General features: G+C 39.8%; 1 protein-coding gene across 1 annotated transcript in view; it reads left to right on the top strand.

The window, feature by feature from the left end:
- ELMOD1 (ELMO domain containing 1) overlaps positions 1-21,852 on the top strand; it is a gene marked incomplete at its 5' end in the record, with an annotated part of 61,161 nt that overhangs the window by 7,934 nt on the left and 31,375 nt on the right. Inside the window, 2 exons of the mRNA XM_080815323.1 lie at positions 13,491-13,592; positions 20,249-20,383. The remainder of the gene's footprint in view (positions 1-13,490; positions 13,593-20,248; positions 20,384-21,852) is intronic.

The raw sequence follows: 21,852 nt of genomic DNA, 5'->3' as shown, positions 1-21,852 counted from the left end.
GCTCCTTTTTTTTGTAAGTTTTTTTTTTTAATTTAAAGGATTTTTTTAAAATTTTATTTATTTATTTGACAGAGAGATCACAAGTAGGCAGAGAGGCAGGCAGAGAGATCGTGGAAAGCAGGCTCCCCGTTGAGCAGAGAGCCCGATGCGGGTCTCAATCCCAGGACCCTGAGATCCTGACCTGAGCCGAAGGCAGAGGCTTCACCCACTGAGCCACCCAGGTGCCCTATCTTTGGAGTTTTTTAAAAAGAAAACCAAATTAGGTTCACTTCCATGTCCACGGATTTCTTTTGAAGAAATTAATATGATGCTGGTAGGTTATATTGCAGCTTTGGAGTAGTATTGATCTTGATTTTCCATTCTATAGTTTTCTCATGACTGTGTTTTCCAGATGAGAATTTTTACAAATATACTGCTATTCTTGCCATTTCCAAAGCAGTCTTCAGAAAATTCATATCTATCCCCTTTTTATTTTCATTCCCAAAAGGAGGATTCATAGTTACTATTTCAAATGACTTGGACATTCTATTAGATAATGGGCACAGCCACACCGAACCATGTCAGCATGTGTTGACCCAAACTCTATGACCATCCTGTTGATGATTTCCAGTGCCTCTACATCTACGTCCCCTCCAGCCCTCAACATGCAGCTTATGGCCTAGTTGAATACTGTTCTAGAAGTAGGGTGGGCTTTTTGAATCCACCCACTTGTTGCAGGCAGTGCTCTGGTTCCTTAAGCCTTAGTTTATCTTTCACTCTTTCTCTCTTTTCTGTCTTTCTCTATGGGTTCACAGAGTTTAGACACTGGACCTCCAGAGGCTAGAAGCACCATCCTCTGTGTGTCATCTTTAAAGTTTTTGTTATTATCAGAGTAATACCTGTCACTTAAAACAGTACATAATTATCTGTCAAGTAATATATCAGTTCACCTTTTTCATGAAGACATCCTTTGTTAAGCCCCTGCTCACTAACATCCTGAGAATTCCTTTTACCTTTCTCAAATATGGGATCTTCTGATTCCTGGGTCCAAGGTCTTCTCATTCTCTACCTTCATTTTGGTGGAATGCTTCCCTCAGAAACTCCTAAAAAGACATGCTTGGGAGGTATATGAAAGGCTTGTCTGTCCAAAATGGTCTTCATGCTCACCTCATACTTAGTATTTTGGCTGGGTATAAAAATCTAAATGGGAAAGAATTTTTTTTTAAAGATTTTATTTATTTGACAGAGATCACAAGTAGGCGGAGAGAGAGGAAGAAGCAGGCTCCCAGCTGAGCAGAGAGCCTGATGCGGGGCTTGATCCCAGGACCCCGGGATCATGACCTGAGCTGAAGGCAGAGGCTTTAACCACTGAGCCACCCAGTATAAACCAAAAGTTCAGAGCCTCTCTAGATCACCTTCTGCAAGAATAATCTCACCTCTTCTGATAGGACAGAGAGCGGTTATATTTGCTTCCAAAGAATGGGGAAAGAGATCTTAACTATTCCTTATGGAAAATGTCAGCCAAACCTCCTGTGTTGACTTCATCCTACACTACACTTTTGGAGGAACTGGGCATTGCTAAGTCCTGAATATAACCAAGATTCTGTATTCTAAATTGTATTGCCTTTGGGTCACTTCCCTCACTGCAGGCTTCATCAATTAGGCTAAGTCAATTACCACGTGTCTATCCTTTTCAAACTCTAGAAATCTGCTGATATCTCATGTATTCCCCTGCTGTCCTCAGCCTTATAGATTTATGCCTTTTTTATTTCTTTACTCTCATGTTGGTGGGATTTCATGCATTTTATTTGCCACGTTTAAATGGAAGTGACATGACACAAGTTTTAAGGGCACACTTAAAAGGAATTAAAGATGTAAAATACTATTAAATACACCAGCAATAATTATAGTGAGAGAATTACTACGTAGTAAGGATCTCATATTGCTTACGTAAACTCACACAATTGCCATGCTTGTTTTGCTTACTTCTCTTATCTCCTAACCCACAGTAAAAATTAATACTCTCTTAACCTACTCATACAATCTTCTTAGCAAAATATTCTACCTAACACATACTATTGTAAATTATATGTACCCCCCCCTAAAAAGAGAGGGAGAGAATTTCACATAATCACTGATCAGAATCTTGTCACACATCCATGAAGAGTCCATAATACTGACAGACTGGTTAGGAAGCCTTGCCTAAGAGGATAGTCTGGTTTAGTCTGACATGGCTGAAATGTATTTTCATTTGAAGCAGCTCAGAACTTCTGTACTGACTTCAGAAAGGCCCTAGACTCCATGTGTGAGATCTACTAGGTTTCCCACTCCTGGAGGGCAAAGTCTATATCCTGTTTGTTTTGTGTCTCTACTGCCTAGAAAGAACTGAGCATAATAAGTGAACATGTTTACTGACTAGAAATAAGAGCTGAGGTCTTTTCCTACCAGCTTGTTGTCTGGCCTTGGACAAGTCATTTGTTGGATCTGATTGAGACCCCAAAAGAGAAGGTCACTTAGAAGAGGTGAAGGGGAAGAAAAGGGTCAAGAGTGGAACATTAGGGAACACTTAGGTTTAAAAGGCAGGAGGAAGAAGAATGTGAAAGAGATGGAACCAAGAGAACAGGGATCACAGAGACCAAAAACAGGCCCTTCAAGAAGCAGCACCACATGAAATCATATCAGCTATAGTAAGGACAGGAAAATGGATCTTGGACTAGATAATGCTCTGTCTTCAACCAAGCATTTCCATACTCATTCATTCTTTGCGTAGATAAGGCATGTTCATCACTCCTGAGATGTTTATGGTGAGAGCATAAGAATGGTAGCAATAAGAAAGTTGTGCTGAGCCCCATGTATGTGTGAGAACATTTGTGTGTGATTTGTGTATGCTGTGTGTATACTGGAGGGACTATGATAGGGAAGGGAACCAGAGCCCAGAGACTATGCAGTAAGGGGTTGGGAGGATCTCCAGTGAGTTAAGGACGTGAGTTGCTCATATGTAATCAACCTATAACATATCATGGAAGTCCTCAGCCTGGTGTAACCTGAATAGAAATGTTTGAGTTGGGGAATAAGAATCCCCTAGTGTGATTTTCTGCAGACCCTTAGTCCTCTTTATCATCAACAATGGATTCTTCTGCAGAAACATCATAGCCTGGAATTTGGAAATAAGTGGTAGGCTTCAGTGTCTTACTCTATTTCATTGATAATAAGATTTTTCCCCCACCACTGAAATTAGGTTGTATCACAGTTTAATTAGCAGCATTTTATTCTCCCTTAAGGACACATGACACATGATGCATTCTACCCTTGATGGCCTTGAGGAAATACCACTGGAGAGAATAAAATAATATTCACTCAGCAAACATTTATCAATTCATGTGCATCAAGTCATAGCTCTAAAATGAGTTTAAAACTTTTTCTTTAATTTGTTTTACAATATGAATTGTTGCAGAAGCCTAACCTAAAAGATCTACTTGTCCTCAGTGAATGTTATTATCTTATCTATGTGATGCGGGTCAGCAACTGCCATATAGAGGCAGGGTACCGTTTGCCGCCAGGCCCCTGGAAATGCTCCAATTCGCTTCCCTGTCCAACGTTTATAGCAGATGCCCTCACTATATTTTCACTATATAAAGAGAAAATTTTACAAAAAGCATCAATTTGGATTGGCAAAATCATATCCATTTAATTTTTATGTAGACATAAGTGTATCATTCTTTTATTATGGTTTTATTTAGGAATTTAACTTTTAAAACTCAAATATATAATTGAGAATGAATAAAATCTACATTGAGTATTTTTGTGTTAAAATGGATTAATACCTAGATTTTGAAATTCCCTTACTCTTTTAAAGATGAAAGACAACTCTGATCAATTCTGCTTTCCCCACCTTTTACTCCCTCCATGAGAACAGTACAGACATGTAGGCAACCACAGTGAAAGCCAGAAATCACTGTACCTTTAAAGCAGATCATAAATACATTTGCAGGCAGCCCTGAATTTTGTGGCTGGCATGGGCCTCTATTGCTATAAATCACAAAAATAAACCCTGGAAGAGTGTTTGATTCCTGAAGAAAGAGGAAAAAAAACCTTCCTAGTTGTCATTTTAGTGAGTGTCAGCAGAGCATTTTTCAAGCTAATCGCCAGAGGAGGAAAGTTCTGGAATGTGGCCTCAGGGAGAATGTTATACATGAACATTATATCTCCAACGCGGCATGCTGACCAGCATGTGTGAAATGTAAATGCATGATCTGAAAGAGTTTTCATTTCTCCAGGATGGTGAATTTTCACGTTGCCTGCTCTCTCCCTCATCTGCATACCTGTAATAAAGTCAAAAGTGGCATTGTATACAGATTTCAAATGCTCAAAAATAGCCTTAGAAATGTTTCTTTCCCTTCTCTTTCCTTCCCTGCCCTGCCCTCCCCTCCTTTCTTATCTCACATGGTGAGTGACTGTGCTACATCCTTTGAAGACTGAGTCCCTCATCCATCTGGGGTTCCCTGACATAGTGCTTCTCAGGACTTGAGAAAATAGGAAGCATGATGCAAGCTTAGCCATTCCCTAAACTTGCTAATCGGCACTTATTTGTTCACCTGATTTGAGTCTGATGCTTGGCCCACCAGATTTAAAAAAATGACCCCCACCTTCTTGTGTTGTTTGTGGGTCGGCTCAGCCAGAGCCCAGCCCCTCACGTGGCAGGTGGCTTACCAGCCACTCCTCAGCCACCGCCATCTGTCCTCTTGCTGGTGTTCCCACAGACACGTGCTCATTTGGGAGCAATTCTCAAGTAATCACATCCTAAAATGACCTTAGCGTCAAACATCTGTAAGGTTTGGCCTTTATCAGAATAGCTGCCTTCTCTCTGTTTTACCTACCTGTCCCCCCAGACATATAGCTGTCGCTGAAGAAAGCGTGGGAAAACACGAGCAAGAATCCCAAATCTCGGGGCGCCTGGGTGGCTCAGTGGTTTAAGCCTCTGCCTTCAGCTCAGGTCATGATCTCAGGGTTCTGGGATGGAGCCCCGCATCGGGCTCTCTGCTCAGCGGGGAGCCTGCTTCCCCCTCTCTCTCTACCTGCCTCTGTGCCTACTTGTGATCTCTATCAAAAAATAAAAAAATCTAAAAAAAAAGAATCCCAAATCTCTCCTTGACTGATCGAGGGAGGGATGTCATCACTGCGACTTCACTGGATGCTCATGTCCTCACTAGGTACACAGACTCTTCCAGAGGGAAACTGCCTCATTTGCCCCATAGGTGAAGGTAATTTACTTGGGTTTATTATTGTCTCAAATACTTTTAGGAAATGTTTAAAGTGACATTGTAAATAAAGACAGAGTATAAATGGGATTTAACCAAATCAGCCATAGGCTTTCTTCTGATACCAAAAGCAGCTTTTTTTTAATTAAAATTATTTATTTATTATTTTTTTATAAACATATAATGTATTTTTATCCCCAGGGGTACAGGTCTGTGAATCGCGAGGTTTACACACTTCACAGCACTCACCATAGCACATACCCTCCCCAATGTCCATAACCCCACCTCCCTCTCCCAACCCCCCCGACCCCCAGCAACCCTCAGTTTGTTTTGTGAGATTAAGAGTCACTTATGGTTTGTCTCCCTCCCAATCCCATCTTGTTTCATTTATTCTTCTCCTACCCCCTTAACCCCCCATGTTGCATCTCAACTTCCTCATGTCAGGGAGATCATGTGATAGTTGTCCCGAAAGCAGCTTTTGACTGAATGTATTTTTAAGGGAGAAAACTATAAAAGTTATTATTTCTGGACCTTATGGTTCAACTTGTCATTGTTTTCTTCTTTCTTTTTTTTTTTTTCAAGATTTTATTTATTTTATTTATTGGGGCACCTGGGTGGCTCAGTGGGTTAAAGATTTTATTTATTTATTTGACAGAGAGAGAGAGAGAGAGATCACAAGTGGGCAGAGAGGCAGCCAGAGAGAGAGGGGGGAAGAGCCTGCTTCCCCCCTGGGCTCGATCCCAGGACCCTGAGATCATGACCTGAGCCAAAGGCAGAGGCTTAACCCACGGAGCCACCCAGGCACCTCTGATTTTTTCTTTCAAGTGAAATGAGAAGGAAGGCTCAAACTGAGGAAATTAAGTCAGGGGCAAATAATTTCACTACTGCTGACCTCAACTTTATCATATGCAGAGTGAAGTTGTTGGTGTGCACACCCCGCAACTGCTAAGCGGACTTTTTTTTTCACTACTGCTAATAACTGTTGTCCAAACTTTGTCTTTTGAATTCAGGAGGGGGAATGGAATGTGTTTTCATCTCCAGACTATAATTACACATTTTAACACTGAACTGTTTGATTTTTTTTCTCCTTACTTGTGCTGTAGCGTGAAAAGAAAACAATAGAAGCAGTTAGGGAAATCTAAAGGAGAATGGAACTTATTTTGCTTTTCAATGTTTTCAAGAAAATTCATTCAAGTTAATATATATCTTCTAGGTAGATGTGGAGTATCTTACCAGCCATTAGGTATATTTTATGTATAGAAAAAAAAAAGTAAGTATTTTCATTTGCAAAAAAGAAGGTGTAAAGTATTATGAAAACTAAAACACACAGAGGTGGACTGAAAGCAAACCCAGAGAAGACCCTGCCACACTGATCAATGACTCAAAAAATAATTTAGGGAGAATGAAATCACCACACAAACCTGGAGCTTGGATTTCATTGGATTTTCCCCAAGGGAAAAAAAAAACATTGAGGAGAAGGGAACTTTTACTATTAGTTATTTCAGAATTATACTACCAAGGACTCATACGTCCTTGGAAATGTGGCCTCAAGAGAGGATATAAAACCCACCCACTGGGCTCTGTTGTGTAACTTCCCATAAAACGTTCTCTTTGGGAAACTCAGATCTGCAGTGTTTGCTTCGGGAAAGGAAAGAGGTTAATTTTTAGTGGAATGGTAACCCTTATTATGCAAGAGTCCCCTAGTTAGCTCCCAGAGGAACCCTTAGTTTTCAAGTGCAGATGTACATGCAGGCTTTGATTACCCCCAGCTCTGCAGTTTGGGTTTGATCTGAGTACACTATTCATTTCTTCAACTCCTACGTCACTCCAGAATTTTACTTCAGTGGCTTCCAGAGGCAGCACAGGGGAGTGATTAATAGCAGTGCCTCAGGAGCCAGGCTGCAAGGCTTTGAATCCCAGGTCTGCCAGTAGCAGCTGTGTGACTGTGGAAGGTTGCTTAACTTCTCTGTGTCTCAATTTCCCCAGCTGTAAAATGGAGATAATAATTATTATTCACTTCATAGGATGACTGTTAAGTTACTATAAACAAAGCTCATAGAATATTGCCTGGCATATGAGAAAGCACTTCATAAATATTAGGTATTATTCACAAAAAGCTTTAGGCTGAGGCTAAATACGTAAATTAAATTTTACTTTTTAAATGTGTTCCATACAACTTTTTTTTTTTTAAACTAGGATAATCCTAAATTAGGCAAGCTATGAGAGCAGAACACTGTTCGCTTTGTAGATTGTCTTTTAATTACATATAAACATTTTGCGTCCACAAGCATTTTGGTTGTTATAGAGGATTTAGTCAGAATTTGAACAGCTACATACAACATCGATTTTTTAGTCTCACTAGGGATTATGATTTTATGGAAAGGACTTTCTCTTCCCTCTAGTTGAGTGTCTAATTCATTCCCTGGGATGCTCAATAGATAGATTGGTTTCTAAGAGGTAGGGTCACCCTGGGAGACTCTACAAAGAGCCTTAGGGGGCTTCTCACTCAAAGGAGGCAGGGCAGGTTCCCTGATACCAGGTGAGAGGATGAGTTCTCAAACGAAGAGACACGCCTGCTTCCCCTTTCCTCCCAGCTGGGAAAAAAAAAAAAAACTACAAAGGGGACATAACCCCACACACAGCACTGAAGTGTCAACTGATCTCGGAGGTGTTTGATGCATCAAACACAGTCATTTGATCCTTCCCTTTGGAACAGGTCTGGGTAGTGGACTCATACATGTGGAGAGGAATCACTGCAGATAAACTGGGAGGATCAGGAAACCCACGTTATGATCATATTTTTTTATTTTGGTTTAAAAAAATCTGCAGGGTTTTTTCTTCCAGTGGGGAGATTTTTCATTTGTTTTATTGGTGCTACTATGGAAGAGTGCTATTAAAGAATGGCATTGCTCTAAAAGGGTGCAGAGTTCATTCCAACAAATCCCTCCTGAGACCCCAATGTGCCTGGCATTGTATCAGGTCCTGGGGCTTCCCCAGTGCCCTAAAGGAGCATGGAGTCCAGAGGGGAAAGAAACAGGAAGCACAGCACTTCAGAACAACAGGAGAGATTTAAAATAGGGAATTTTTTTTTTTCAGTGTAACAGTATTCATTGTTTTTGCACCACACCAGTGCTCCATGCAATACGTGCCCTCTCCAATGTCCACCTGGTTAAAAACCCCTCTAGAGAGGAAGTTTGAGGGAAGAGACGACCCAAGAGCAGTTCCCACATTGTCCCTGCATGCAGCGAAGCAGGTGGCATTAGAGTTCACGTCTGACCAGAAAAGGGTGAACTTTATATAAATAATACAGTTAATATCAGTGTTTTTCAAGTAGTGAGACAGATACAAAGAAGGCCAAGTGACTTAACTGAGTTAAGGTCAACAGGCTGGTGTGTAAAATAATTGAGAATCTATCCGGCCTACCATTTTGTTAAAATGCTGTGCAGACCAGAAGCAGCTGCAAATTCTCCCTGAACTCTGGCCCTGCCCAGCACTTGAAAAATGCTGCTTTGGCCACAAAGGGATAGATTAACTCAGCGCCACTTAGGGGGAAGGCAACTCAAAAGACTTTTTTTTTTTTAAATCACAGTGGCTTGGAGTATCATATTTTGCACACTATTTGTTCATGTTCCTATCTTTACTAGATTGTCTAGTTAACAGCAACTAGGACACTGACAAATTTGTGCCTCCTTTAAAACAAAGCCAGATTTTAAAAACTTAGTAAGCAATAATTTTTTTTTTTTAAGAAAACATTTAAAGAAGCTACTGAATGAATATCCAGTAAGCACTGAGTTAAAGAGCATTTATACAGGCTTTCCACCCAAAGCCATTTTTGGTGTCTCCTCTTTGGGGGACAAATAATTAGAACTAATTGCTGTCTTTGTTTCCTGTTTGGCGGACAGATAATTGGACCTAATTATTATTTTCCATCCCTTCACTTTTCCCATCCAACCAGTAAGTCCAGATGATGCTACCTTCTGAACACTTTCCACTTCTGTTCACTTCTCTCTACCACCACTGTCAGTGTCCCGGTTTAGGTCACAACTTACCAGAATTCATCTAAATAGTCTCTTCAGTGATTCTTCCCTTGACAAAATGACCTTTTATTTTAGAAGAGTCTTTAGTAAGAATGATAAAATACTGATACTAACAACTAGTACCAACTCAATTAGTGCATATTGTACACCTGTCACTATGCTAAGCACCTTACATGCTTTGGTTCATTCAAGTCTTAGTACAACCCTACAAGGTAGTTATAATTTCTCTCTCCATCCACCAGGGAGAAAACTAAATCCTAGAGAGGTTAAACAACTTGTCTAAAGCCAGTTGGCAAGTGGTAGATCCCAGATATGAACTCTCTGTCTCTAAAACTTATGCTCTTAACTACCATGCACACACTGCCGTATTTGCTGAAATTCCCCTTAAATAGTAAAACTCCCTTGCAGTATTAAACTACGTTATACTACCCAGCACAATGCTAGCATATAAGAATTCAAAAAGGTTCTGTCTTGTTTTGTTTGAATGGATAGATTCAGGAATACTTATGTAGATAGCAGGAAGCTGAAGTATTACAATACTTCACTTATCCCACATCATTATGAAATTTTTTTTAGATAAACCAGTTTTCTAGATAACAAATTAAACCATTTAAGAATATAATTATTTTTATCTTGATAAAACATTTCTGAAACGTATTTCATTCTTTATTGCCTTAGTAGTAAAGTTCTATTTTATTAACCTAATGACAAAGAAAAATTGTTATGAGCAAGAAATATTGTATACACTATTTATTTAGTATTTCCTTCTGGATTGTGGTTTCAATTACCATCTATATGCTGAGGAAGTCCAGATCTTTGTCTCCACCCAGGATTTCTCTCCTGACTTTCAGATCCATGGATATCCACACCACCACTTGACCCTGCAAGTTCAGAATACCTCGAACACCTCCAAATACACCTAGACCCTTAGAGCTGCATCTCCAGAATTCCATATCTTAGTGGAAGATTCTACTATCTAGCCATAGGGACAGGCATAATGTCTGATGACTCCTCTTCCTTCAGTGTTCCCTAACCAGCAAATTAACAAAAGTCCATTTGATTTTACATTCTAAATATCTCTCAAATTCATCACACTTCTGTGTCCATTGCCTTCTTTGGCCACTAAGTATCTCCGCCTGGATTGTTGTAACAACACTCTAAATGGTGCCCTTGCCTACAATTCTAACACAATCTAACTCATTCTCCACACTACAATCAGAATATATTTTTTAAAACTAGAAGTCTGGTCATGTCACATCTCAGTCTGAAAACTTTCAGTAGTTCCCCACGGCTCATGGGATCGAGGTTCAAAAGTTTTTAATATTGCTTACAAAGCCTTCTGAGACTTTCTTGCCTTTCCATATGTTGCCATCCCTTTTTACCTGTCCCTCTCACTGAACACAACTAGGTCATAGAGAACATTTCCCCTCTGCACGCTTTGTATTCTCCCGCTTCTAGGACTTTGCATGTGCTGTCTGCCCCTGACCCCTATATCTAAGGTACGCAGCTCCCACGCTCACGATCACAGCAGCTCTTTCCACTTGTAATACTGTGGTTAAGCACCCATTTGTTTCTATCATCTTCTCTTTTCTCTCCCTCAAGGAGATGGGTGGAACCCATGCCCACTTGTTCACCCTGCATCCCTAGTACCTAACTCTTGTGTCTAGAGCAGAGTAGGTACTAACATTTCTTTTAAATTTTAGTATAGTTTTAGATTTAGAGAAAAGTTACAACACAAAGAGTTCCCTTGCACCGGCACCCGGTTTTCCCTATTGTCAACATCTTAAATTAATGTGATACATTTGTCACAACTAATAGAGCAATGTTAATACCTAATTATTAACTAAATCCATGCTATTCAGATTTCCTTAGGTTTTTTTTTTTACGTTTACTTATTTTTTAGTAATCTCTACACCCAATGTGGGCTTTGAACTCATAATCTCCAAGATCAAGTGTCACATGCTCCTCCAATTTAGCCAGCCAGGTGCCCCCAGATTTCCTTAGTTTTTAACCGAAATGTCCTTTTTCTGTTTCAGTATCCCATCCAGGAACCACATTCCATGTAGTACCCGTGTCTCCCTAGATACCTCTTGGCCTTGAACAGTTTCTGAGACTTCCCTTCTTTTTGGTGATCTTGAGAATTATGAGGGATACTGATTGGGTATTTTGTGGAGTATCCCTCAGTAAGAACTTATCTGATGTTTTCCTCATGATTAGACCAGGTTATGAGTTTGGAGAAGGAGGACCACAGAGGTAAAGTGCCATTTCTATCACCTCGTATCAAGGGTACAGAGTGTCAGTAAGACTTACCGCTGTGATGTTAACCTTGATCACCTAGCTGAGGTAGTATCTGCCAGTTTTCTCTAGTACAGGGTTACTCATTTCCCCCCTTTCCATTTTGTAGTCAGGAGGTCACTACACTATGTCCAGCCACCTACATTCAAGGGGTTAGGAGTTAGGCTCCGCCTCCTTGAGGCCAGAGTGTCCACATAAATTATTTGGAATTCATTTGTACTAGAGACATATATATTCCTTACTTATTTATTTCAGTATGCAATCGTAGATATTTATTTTCTACTTTGGGCAATAATCCAATACTACTTTATTTTTTTGTACTTAAATAGTTCCAGCTTTGTCCATCAAGAACTTTTTCAGTTGGCTCCTGGGTTTATTTGACACATTGCTGATTGTCTTCCAAGCACTCCCTCTTTCTGGAACAAGACACTTCAGGCCCACCTTGTGTATTCCCAGGCCTAGACCTAGAATCAGCCATTTCTTCAAGGAGTCCCGGTTCCCTTCATTGTAAACTGTATTCAAAACCACAGTCTGGGCTCTGGGTAGGTACTAACACTTTTTTAATACAAAACATGATTCATTTTTAAAAGCCACAAAAGCACAAAGACTAATATATCTTCCCACCACCCAAAATAAGCAGATGTTTTTTCCCTTTGTTTTGCTTCAGATATATGTAAAAAGTAAAACATGAAGTCAAAGGCCAATATTCCCCATGGCCTTTTCCCCAGTCCTGACCCCTTCCCTTGCCTCCCAGAAGCAACCACAATCTTAAGTTGAGGTGTAGATACTCTTTTTCAAGCATTCGTGGAACAGTTACAAAAGCATATTTATTAAAGGAAAAACCTGGCCTTTATGTGGGCTGAGCTGCCCCCCTCGTGGGCTGTGCTGGTTGGTAGTGGTATCTGTACCCCGAGCCATGTGTCTGCACCCTTAGCTCCTCACCTCACTCCTACATACTGGGGTTCCATCTCTTCTCTCAGTCGCCTCTCATCTCTCAGTCACTTCCAGTCACTCTGTTTTCTCTAGTCTGTAGCTTTCCATCTTGTCCCAACCTGCTGCTTTGTAGGCAGCTTCTGGCAACCTCCGTGTCAGGAGGAAGACCAATAGCCCATAGACTTTGCAAAAGCCAACTATAAACTGCAAAGTGCTAGGCAATAGAAAATGTTACTGTTTTGGGGTGCCTGGGTGGCTCAGTGGGTTAAAGCCTCTGCCTTCGGCTCGGGTCATGATCCCAGGGTCCTGGGATCAAGCCCCGCATCGGGCTCTCTGCTCCGTGGAGAGCCTGCTTCCTCCTCTCCCTGCCTGCCTCTCTTGCCTACTTGTAATCTGTCTGTCAAATAAATAAATAAAATCTTTAAAAAAAAAAAAAAAAAAAAAGAAAATGTTACTGTTTTGTTCAAAGTGCCAAAAGGGGAGGGGGGTGGGGACATAGCATTCATACATTTGGAGTACTTGGCTCTTCCACATCAAATTTTTAGCTTAAAGACATTACCAGTTGCTTTTAGTTATTTTTGAGTTGTACTTCTGGAAAGTTGAGGCTGCCAGATTTAAGACCACCAGATATCTAGAAATTAGGATAGTTAATTTCATGATTCTTCATTTCTATTTTTCTTAAAAATACTATTCTTCAAAATATAGGAATAATATGCAAAACAGAGAAAACCCTTACTACTAAAGAGATTGCTTATGAAATGAATTCTTTCTCCAGCAAGGGACTTACAATGAGAGACTAATTATGCAATGATAAAGTGAAAGCCTTTGGCTATAATCTCCATCCACGGGCCTGCAATGCTATGTGAGCAGTCCAGTTGATCATGTTCTGGGTGCAGAGCATGTTACCTGCTTACTAAGGTAAGCAATCATCTTGGGTTTGGGATGCCTAGCCCCATTAATAGTAAATATATTAAATTTCTTCCCACAGCTTACATTTACTCTGACAAAGGCAAATTTGGAAGCAATTACTTGAGGATAGTTTGGACAACACCTAATTAATCAAAACAGACACAATGAAGCACTTCCTGAGGTAAGTACTTATGGTTCCCTGGTTGAGCCCTTTAAAATGGAGAAACTTCCTTCTGAGTTAGGAAAATAGTTCTGTTCACTATTTGTAATCCTATAACCAGATCTCTTAGAATTGCATAAAATAGCACTGTATTTTGGCTAAGAATAATTTGGTCACAAGTTTCCTCTGCTGCCCTATCTGAATACTGATGTTAAGAGAGCACTTACCAGTAGGAGATTACCAGAGATCATAAGAGAGCACAGGCACGAAAGCATGGGGCAGGTGTACTTTGGACAATCTGGATGCCATGTGTCTCTAAAGCCTTAAGGTCGAGGTTTAAGGAATCAGCTAAGTAGTCAAGGAATCAGTATAATTTGTGTAGAATCATTTTCCTGGAAAAAGTAATTTTAAATATTCTTTAATTTAGATTTTGGTTGGCTGGCCATTCATATGGGCATTTTCAAACATTCCTTTTTGGTAAAAAAAATGTATATATTTTATGCATATGTATATATTTTATGCAAAAATGTACCATTTTATGGTAAAAATGTATATATTTCACACACACACACACACATTCATATTCTAAGCTTTTGCTCTTCCTGCTTCCTTGATGCCTCTGAACTCTGCATGAATTGTTGGTTCCCTCAAGATTGTGCTGTGTAGAGTAACATATATGCTGGTGTATTCTATGGTGATATTGTATTGTTCTGAAAGCCATCTGACTGGAACTATAATTATAATTATTTTTAAGGGTATTTGATGGCCATTCACAATCTATTAATGAAATTCCCAGAGAAATTTTACATATTAAAATATTATAAAATAGAGTTATTCCGGTCCCAAAAGTTAAAAAATAATAATATACTTTCCAGAATATTGAGTTTCTTTTTCTCAGGATAGCCTACCTCTATTACACATTCTTGCCCCTTGCTGTGGCTGTTTTCTCTAAGCAAATAATTAGTCAGCTCACTTCTTTTAGGAAATGATTTCATTCTTTTAGTGGCTGCCATTTAAGATTTTCTTTTCCTCACTGCTTTTGGTTGCATCACTGTGTGTGGAACACCTAAATCAGTTTGTGGGGGAGTCACTGTGTTTTGGTGGGGCTACTGGTTTTAGAATTACAGAAACTTCTCAGGAGGTCACTGTTAAACCATTTACAGGAATTAGCTTTGTTTTATTGTACAGAATATTTCTCAGCCTCTTTGTCTTAGCTGTGTAAAAGGACAATATTTGAAAAATCACTTGGACATCTGCCAGCAAAATACTGATCTGACATGATTGTGGTTGCCATGGTAATTAACCCATCTATTTACTCACACATTCATGAAAAATTGGTATTTTTTAATCCCTCCTGAATGGAAACATGGTGTCTTTTAGTTGCAGACGGTTTTAGTGTTAGGTGAAGCTTAGAGGTCAGGGTCTCCTTTCAAAAAGGGGGAGATGCTAATGGTAAAGTCTGGGGCAAGATTCATATTACTGGGTTTCCTCTTCAAAGTCTTCATTTAGAAAAACTTGAGCAGCCTCACAACCAGCCATTTTAGGAGAAATAGTAGCATTTGTTTCTGTTAGTCTTCTATTAAGCTGAATAGCTACAACACTGTGTCTAGTAGAGATGAGAAGATTTTTTGTAATTAATTTGTATTTGGGACTAAGAACCAATCTGGTAAAAACCTGCTGTGACTTCCCAAATGCCAGCACCAAGAAGAACAGAACTAGCACATCCCAGTCAGGTCCATGTTCTGATACAAATCCTTCTCTTCCAACTCAAGACATATATTTTATAAATATTACTTGACATCGATCATTTATATGAAACAGAAGCTAGGGTAACAGATTACAGATCAAGAAAGAAAATGAGGATTTTCATTGACCATTGGTTTTGAAATAATAAAAGGAAACTCAATCACTGTCCCAAGTTGACTATTGCTTTGGCCCTAGTCTGTGTTTTTAATGCTTTTTTATTAAATTATAATGTGTGCATAGTCATTATATGTTGGTGTTTTTAGTGCTTTTTATTAAGTCATAATGTATATATTCACTATATGTTGGTGTTTATGGAATCGGAAGGATAAGAGGGCAAGGAGAATTACCCTGAATTACAAGCTCTATTGGGTCATTTAGATCGCCTTTTTTCCCCCTGTATTCCCTTTGCACAGATGTGGGACAATTTCAGCAATCTTTTCATTTGAACCAAAGAGGAGGTTATGTAAACACAGCCTGAAAAAATTAGATGTTTATTCCTGAGCTCAGCAAATACATTATGCAGAATAAGGAGTTGATTCTGAGAAGAATTCAGTATTATTTAAAAGCCCACAGAGTCGTTAATCTGTCAACCTCTGAGTTGCTCTAGAATGAAATGCTTCATTTACAGCTCCAGAAGAAATGAGGTTAATCTTAAACGAGGTTGGGGGAAAGAATGGATTTTAATCCCCAGTTAAGTGACCGGATACCCACACTCTGCTCTTTCTAGCTCACTTCTGCCATCAGTGTAACTGTCATCAGTGTATTAATGGCATAGCTATTCAGAGCAAAGCAGAGTGGAGAAAATATTTGATTAAAAAATTACATGAAATATTAGAAATAAATGTCACAGGATTAGTACACCAAGCTGAAGGGTATATTTGCAATTAAGAGTAGATACAGGATACTAACCTGTAGTCATCTAGTGACTTTAGCCATGATCTGCATTAAGGGAATACAAAGATAAAATGCAGAAGAAAGTGTATTTATATAGATGACCAGAAAAGGAGGGGGCACTTGAGCCCCACATAGAACTGAGGCTTAGGGTTTAGTTTATATATTTCATTAATTTTAATTACGTTGATGTATATAATAGGGATGGCTTAAAACTTATACCAAGATCTTTTCCCATGCTAGGATTTTTTAATTGAAATTATATTTTTTCTTTTTTTTTTATTTTATTTATTTGAGAGAGAGAGGGATGACAAGTAGGCAGAGAGTCAGGCAGAGAGAGAGGGGGAAGCAGGATCCCCGCCGAGCAGAGACCCTCATGTGGGGCTCGATGCCAGGACCCTGAGATCATGACCCGGGCCAAAGGCAGAGGCTTAATCCACTGAGCCACCCAGGCGCCCCTGAAATTATATTTTTTACAGTTATCAGAACATTATGAAATTTTCTAACAAAAGGGATCTTCTAAGCCACTCCATGTAAACAGTTGCTTCCAACTATGCCAACCTCGGGATCTCACTTTCTTGGCCATAGACTTCACTGCGCACCTTCCTCCTCAGGCAGAAGAAAGTGAAGGAAAGCCTCTGTCACGCTCACACCTCCGTGGGAGAAATTTTGAGAAACAGAACAAAGTTATAACCAGTTCCTGGCTATAAAGCAATGAAGGGGGGGAGAGTATTTTACTGTTATCATGAGGTAAATAAAGGCTTCCAATTAGCAAAAATATCTGTAAAGTGTTTTTTTAAGTCATTCAACTCGATTAATATCTCAGTCCACTGATTTCATATTAGCACTTATTGCTAATAATTCCAGTAGTATCCACATTTTTAATTTTTATTTCCTCTTTATAACAATTGTAACAAAGTAGGGATTACTATCCCTTTGTACAGAGCAAGGCAAGAGGACTTAGCATAGTTACATAACTCATCCAGGGGTGCAGCTATTTGAAGGCAGGCCTGTCTGACTTCCAGAGCTGTTTCTCATCGTTTCTGCACCGTGTTACGTCCTCACTCTGCCTGTTGTGAGGTGTTGGGTGACACAAAAGCGAATATGAGGGGACCTCTGCTGCAAACCTACTACTTGCTACAGAGATGAGGCACACACATACAAAACTCTGGTGTAAGTGGCAATGTGCTCACGACATGCCATAGGCATTTTGTGGCAGGAGTTTTCAGGGAAGGCTTTGCTGAGGTGGGGCTGAGGCAAGGGAGGACTCAAGTTAGAGGCTGGGGGCGGGGGGTGGAGAAGCCGCTGGGAAGGAACACAGGCTGGGAAAGCGTGACCAGCTGCCAAAAGCAGCAGGTGGTCCAGGTTTATTGGCTGCAGACCCTTTTTAGGATGAGTGAAAGAGAAGTGGCAAAGATAAACTTGGGGCAGTTCTCAGAGATCTTTGCAGGCCCGGTATAACACAGCCAAGGAGCATGGTAACCTTTTCAGCCAGACCTACAGTGGGACCTGAAGAGAAGGGAGAGTCGGTTGAAAACTCATTTTGCCTTCCTTGTGACACATGTCTAGCCTTCTCCTAGAGCCAGAAAGCTAGTCCATTCCCTTCACCTGACAAATGAGAGGGCAGAGACTCAGAGAAGCAAAGTAGCTTGTCCAAAGTCACACAGCTCATGGTGGCAAATGGCCAGAATGGAAGTCAGGCTTCCAGACACTTCCCTGTTTAATCAGGCAGTATTTCCACTCGGCACCAACCAATGTCCACTGCTTTTAAAGATTTTTTTTTTAATTTATTTGAGAGAGAGAGCATGAGAGGAGAGAGGTCAGCAAAAGAAGCAGACGCCCTGCTGAGCAGGGAGCCCAATGTGGGACTCAGTCCCGGGACTCCAGGATCACGACCCAAGACGAAGGCAGTCGCCCAACCTACTGAGCCACCCAGGCGCCCCATCCACTGCTTTTAGAGGGCAGAAGATGTGTAGAGTCATGCATGTAGTTGTTCCAGAACTTGGTTAACACTGCTTGAGAGATGATGACTGAGCTTAGGAGATAGAGAAGCAGAGTCCTGAAAGGAGGAAGGTTTAGGGCCTGAGCATCCAAATACCTCTCTCCCTGGAGACTGGTACTTTTAGCCAGAGTTTTCTCTTTCTTACGACACACACACGCATGCATGCGTGTAGATCACATGTGTATTTATATACATGCACGTGCACACATGAGCACCTGTGTATATCTACACATACATAATATTTTAAATTATTTTGTTCCCTGCGTTAAAAGAAAACAACAACAACAACAAACTGTTTCCATATCCTTGTTGAAATATGTTAACCTGAAAAGTTTCCTGGGCACTTTCCTGTGGTTGGCCTCACCATCTGCCTCTGTTAGAGCACAACTGTTGGCAGCTGCCCTCCCGCCCCTTTGCTTTCCCTCAGCTTTTCAAGGCTGACTTTCCAGCCACTTCACTGTTCAGGAAGCTCTTCCTCCAGAGCATGAGCAGGATAAATGAAAGCCAGGGACCCTCAATAAGTGTTGGTTTGAATTTCATTCGCTGAACTATTGTATGAAGGGAGGAAGGCATGCTGATTTTCCATGTTGTTTCTGCCTCCTTGTTAAGAGAATCAGGTCGTGGAGGCTGGCTTTCCTGTCCAATCTCAGAGGAAGGTACTTTCTCTCCTCTGTCTCTCTAACACTCTGGGCCATTTCTTTTATAGAATTATCACAGTTTTTGTTTTTACCATTTTTTTTTACTAGACTGTAAGTTCTTTGTGGACAAGGGTGGCATGGGATTTGCAGTGACACTAAGTTTTTGGCTCTGATCTACCTCTTCCCTCTGCCATAACCCCCCACCCCATTCTGTACTACACAAGTTCTCATTTTGTACTCATTCAGTTTAGTGAAGGAATAAGTAAACTACATGTCAATGATCACTTTTCATTTTTCTCCCCAATTCATTTCAAATCTCCTTCCTTCAGCTACTCCAGGTCTTTTACTCAACAGAAATTAAAATATTCATAATACTGAGAACATTCTCCATGAAATGAATCTCTAACAGTAACAGGCCCACTCCTTATCCCCTCTAGAAGATTTTGAGGCCCACTGTGGATTATGACTTTATTTATAGATTTGGTTAATTTGGGTTCTTTTAAAAATATTTTTATTTACAATAAAACTTTATATTTGAGATTATGTTTAAATATTTATTTTTTTGTTTCTTTTTTAAAAATACTTTTCAAATGTCAAAGTAAATGTGTTTGCTGATTCCCTTATAAATAAGTCAATGAAAGTATTCTCCAACTAGTAAAACAAAAAATCTGAATTTTAAAAATAAATCTTGTAAAATGTATGTATTTAAGCATCATCTTTTTAGTAGAGTAGGGAATCATCAATAAATCAAAATAAGCCTGTGCCTCCTTTCCTTTGAAATGAAAAGGATAAACCATGAATTTATTTATTGTTTTAGTTATCCCTCTGTCAGCTACTGCTCTCTAAGCCCTCAGATAAAATTTCCCTAGAATGTAAAAACAGTGCCCTTTGCTCCAGCAATAGAATGTGGAATGGTGTCAATCCATGGTAAATTTATATCACTACTTTTCAAAGGCAGTGCGATCTTCATGCCCAGGGCACAGGGCAGGGCCTCACCGTGGCTCGGTGGGGGGAAACACTCTTGTCCTTCCAGAGGCCCACAAATGGTTCTTTGTGATATCATAGTATCAGTTCATGCATCAGGTCCTGTCCAGCCTATCTTAGTAGTAGCTAGCTTATTCTACAGAGGGGCCCATTTACAAAGCCAAACCCCTAATGACAAGTTAATCCCCAACTGATTTCCAGTGCCCCTAATTAGGAACTCCCAATAGAACAACTAAAATTTTTTAAATATCATTTCAGAAAATGCATGAAATGCTGGAAACGTTGACCAGTTTTTTGTTCTTTATGGCCACTTAGATGGAAAATGTTTCATTTAGGAAACTCTGGTTTGAACCAAGAACTGTGATTATTTTGTATGTATCCTTCCTCACCAGTAGTGTACTTCTTATTTGTTACAGGATTTCTTCAAGCAAGAATTAAGTTTCATTAGCAAATTCACTGAAACTGTTCAAAATAAGCCACCTTTTCTCTTATTATTCCAAACGAAGACGTCAGTAACAAATTTAAGATGCTGGAGTAGTGTTGCACTACAGGTACCCCACCCCCCACCCCGCAGGCAGGGGGCTGCATGGTTCTGGGTGATTCTCCCATTTCAGAGGCCCCATCCCTGCTGTGTGGATTCCTCTAACAAAGCACCACAAGACAGGAGCTGGCTTTTATTTGGTGTTAGAGATATGATCCATTTTGAATAATTAACACTGGATGGCTATTCTGGTTCAAGCCAGAGAATGAATGTTAAATAATAGAAGTGATCATAACTGCCTTGTGGAAAAACACTGCTATGAACTCTACCATAAACCTTACTCAGCAGCATATTAATAAACAGTTGTAATAGAAAATGTTGGAAATAAAACATGCGTAAGTAGTTCTAATTATTAAATCAGTTTCTCTCAGTGCCTGTGCAAGGCATTGTGTTGGGAAGCCACAATAAGTCCTTCTGGAACACTATCAAAATACTGTGATTAAAAAAAAGAGAGAAACAAACAAAAATTGCTGTCTATGCATGGAATTATTAAACATGGGATAGTGATCAGTATTTTCTCCCAGTACTCTTGAGAATGTTACTGTTGTTCCTACCAAATGTAGATCTTTTCAGTAATGAGTTGAGAATCTTCCATCAGAACTAAGAAAATAAGTCTAATGTTATAGAGGAAAAAAGCAAAAGATTCCCCTAATTAAAAGTAAGCCTCTCGTTTTGGTGATTTAGGCCAGGAAGACAGACCAAGCAGAATTATAAAACCCCTTAATAGAATTCAGACGGTAGAGAGGGTGTGGCTATAATTCTTACTCTAAGAAGAGCACCTTCCTTCCTTCCTTCCTCCCAAACCAACCACTAATCAACTTAAGAACATTTCATGGTCCATTTCTTAATTTCTTCCTTTTCAGGGTAAACATGACAAAATATTCTCCCAAATTTCTCCCAAAACATTTAATCATGTTTATTCTCCTCTGGACCTTCAACTTTTTTTCAAAAACTTTACAACTTAGGGACTTAAACACATTCAAAAACTTAAAAAGTTAGCCCCTGGCAACACTTTATGGTGAAGAACAGCCATCCTGAGCCGCTCATAGGGAGGCTTTGCTGATCTGGCCCTTTCATGAGGAATCAAGTTGGATATTGTCACTCTCATCAAAACAAGGCTTCCAAAGTAAAGGGCAACGCTGGTGTTTCCATCTCTGACCATGCCTTAGATTTATGATCTAAATGCAAAAATAAATTATATCTGTCAAAACATTGTTTGATCTGATGCTCTGGCTTGAAAAAAAACACAAAGTACCCAGCAAAGCAAGAAAACATAGTGCCTAGCATAGCGAGCTGGCATTTTAGTGAAATATTTGTGGGTATTTTGGCCCATTAGGAAAAATATTAAAATAATATCCTTAATAATTAATATTATCAGGACAACTGGCCCAGAAATTACAAAAGAGTAAAGAAGCAGTATATAAATGTCACTCCGCAAGTGAATGGGCATTTCCTGTGCACAGTTTGTGGCAGTGTTTC

Source organism: Martes martes (assembly GCF_963455335.1).
Source record: "Martes martes genome assembly, chromosome: 10".
Classification (NCBI taxonomy): domain Eukaryota; kingdom Metazoa; phylum Chordata; class Mammalia; order Carnivora; family Mustelidae; genus Martes; species Martes martes.
Note: the sequence above shows the minus strand (reverse complement) of the source record. Positions and strands in the feature narration are given on the sequence as shown.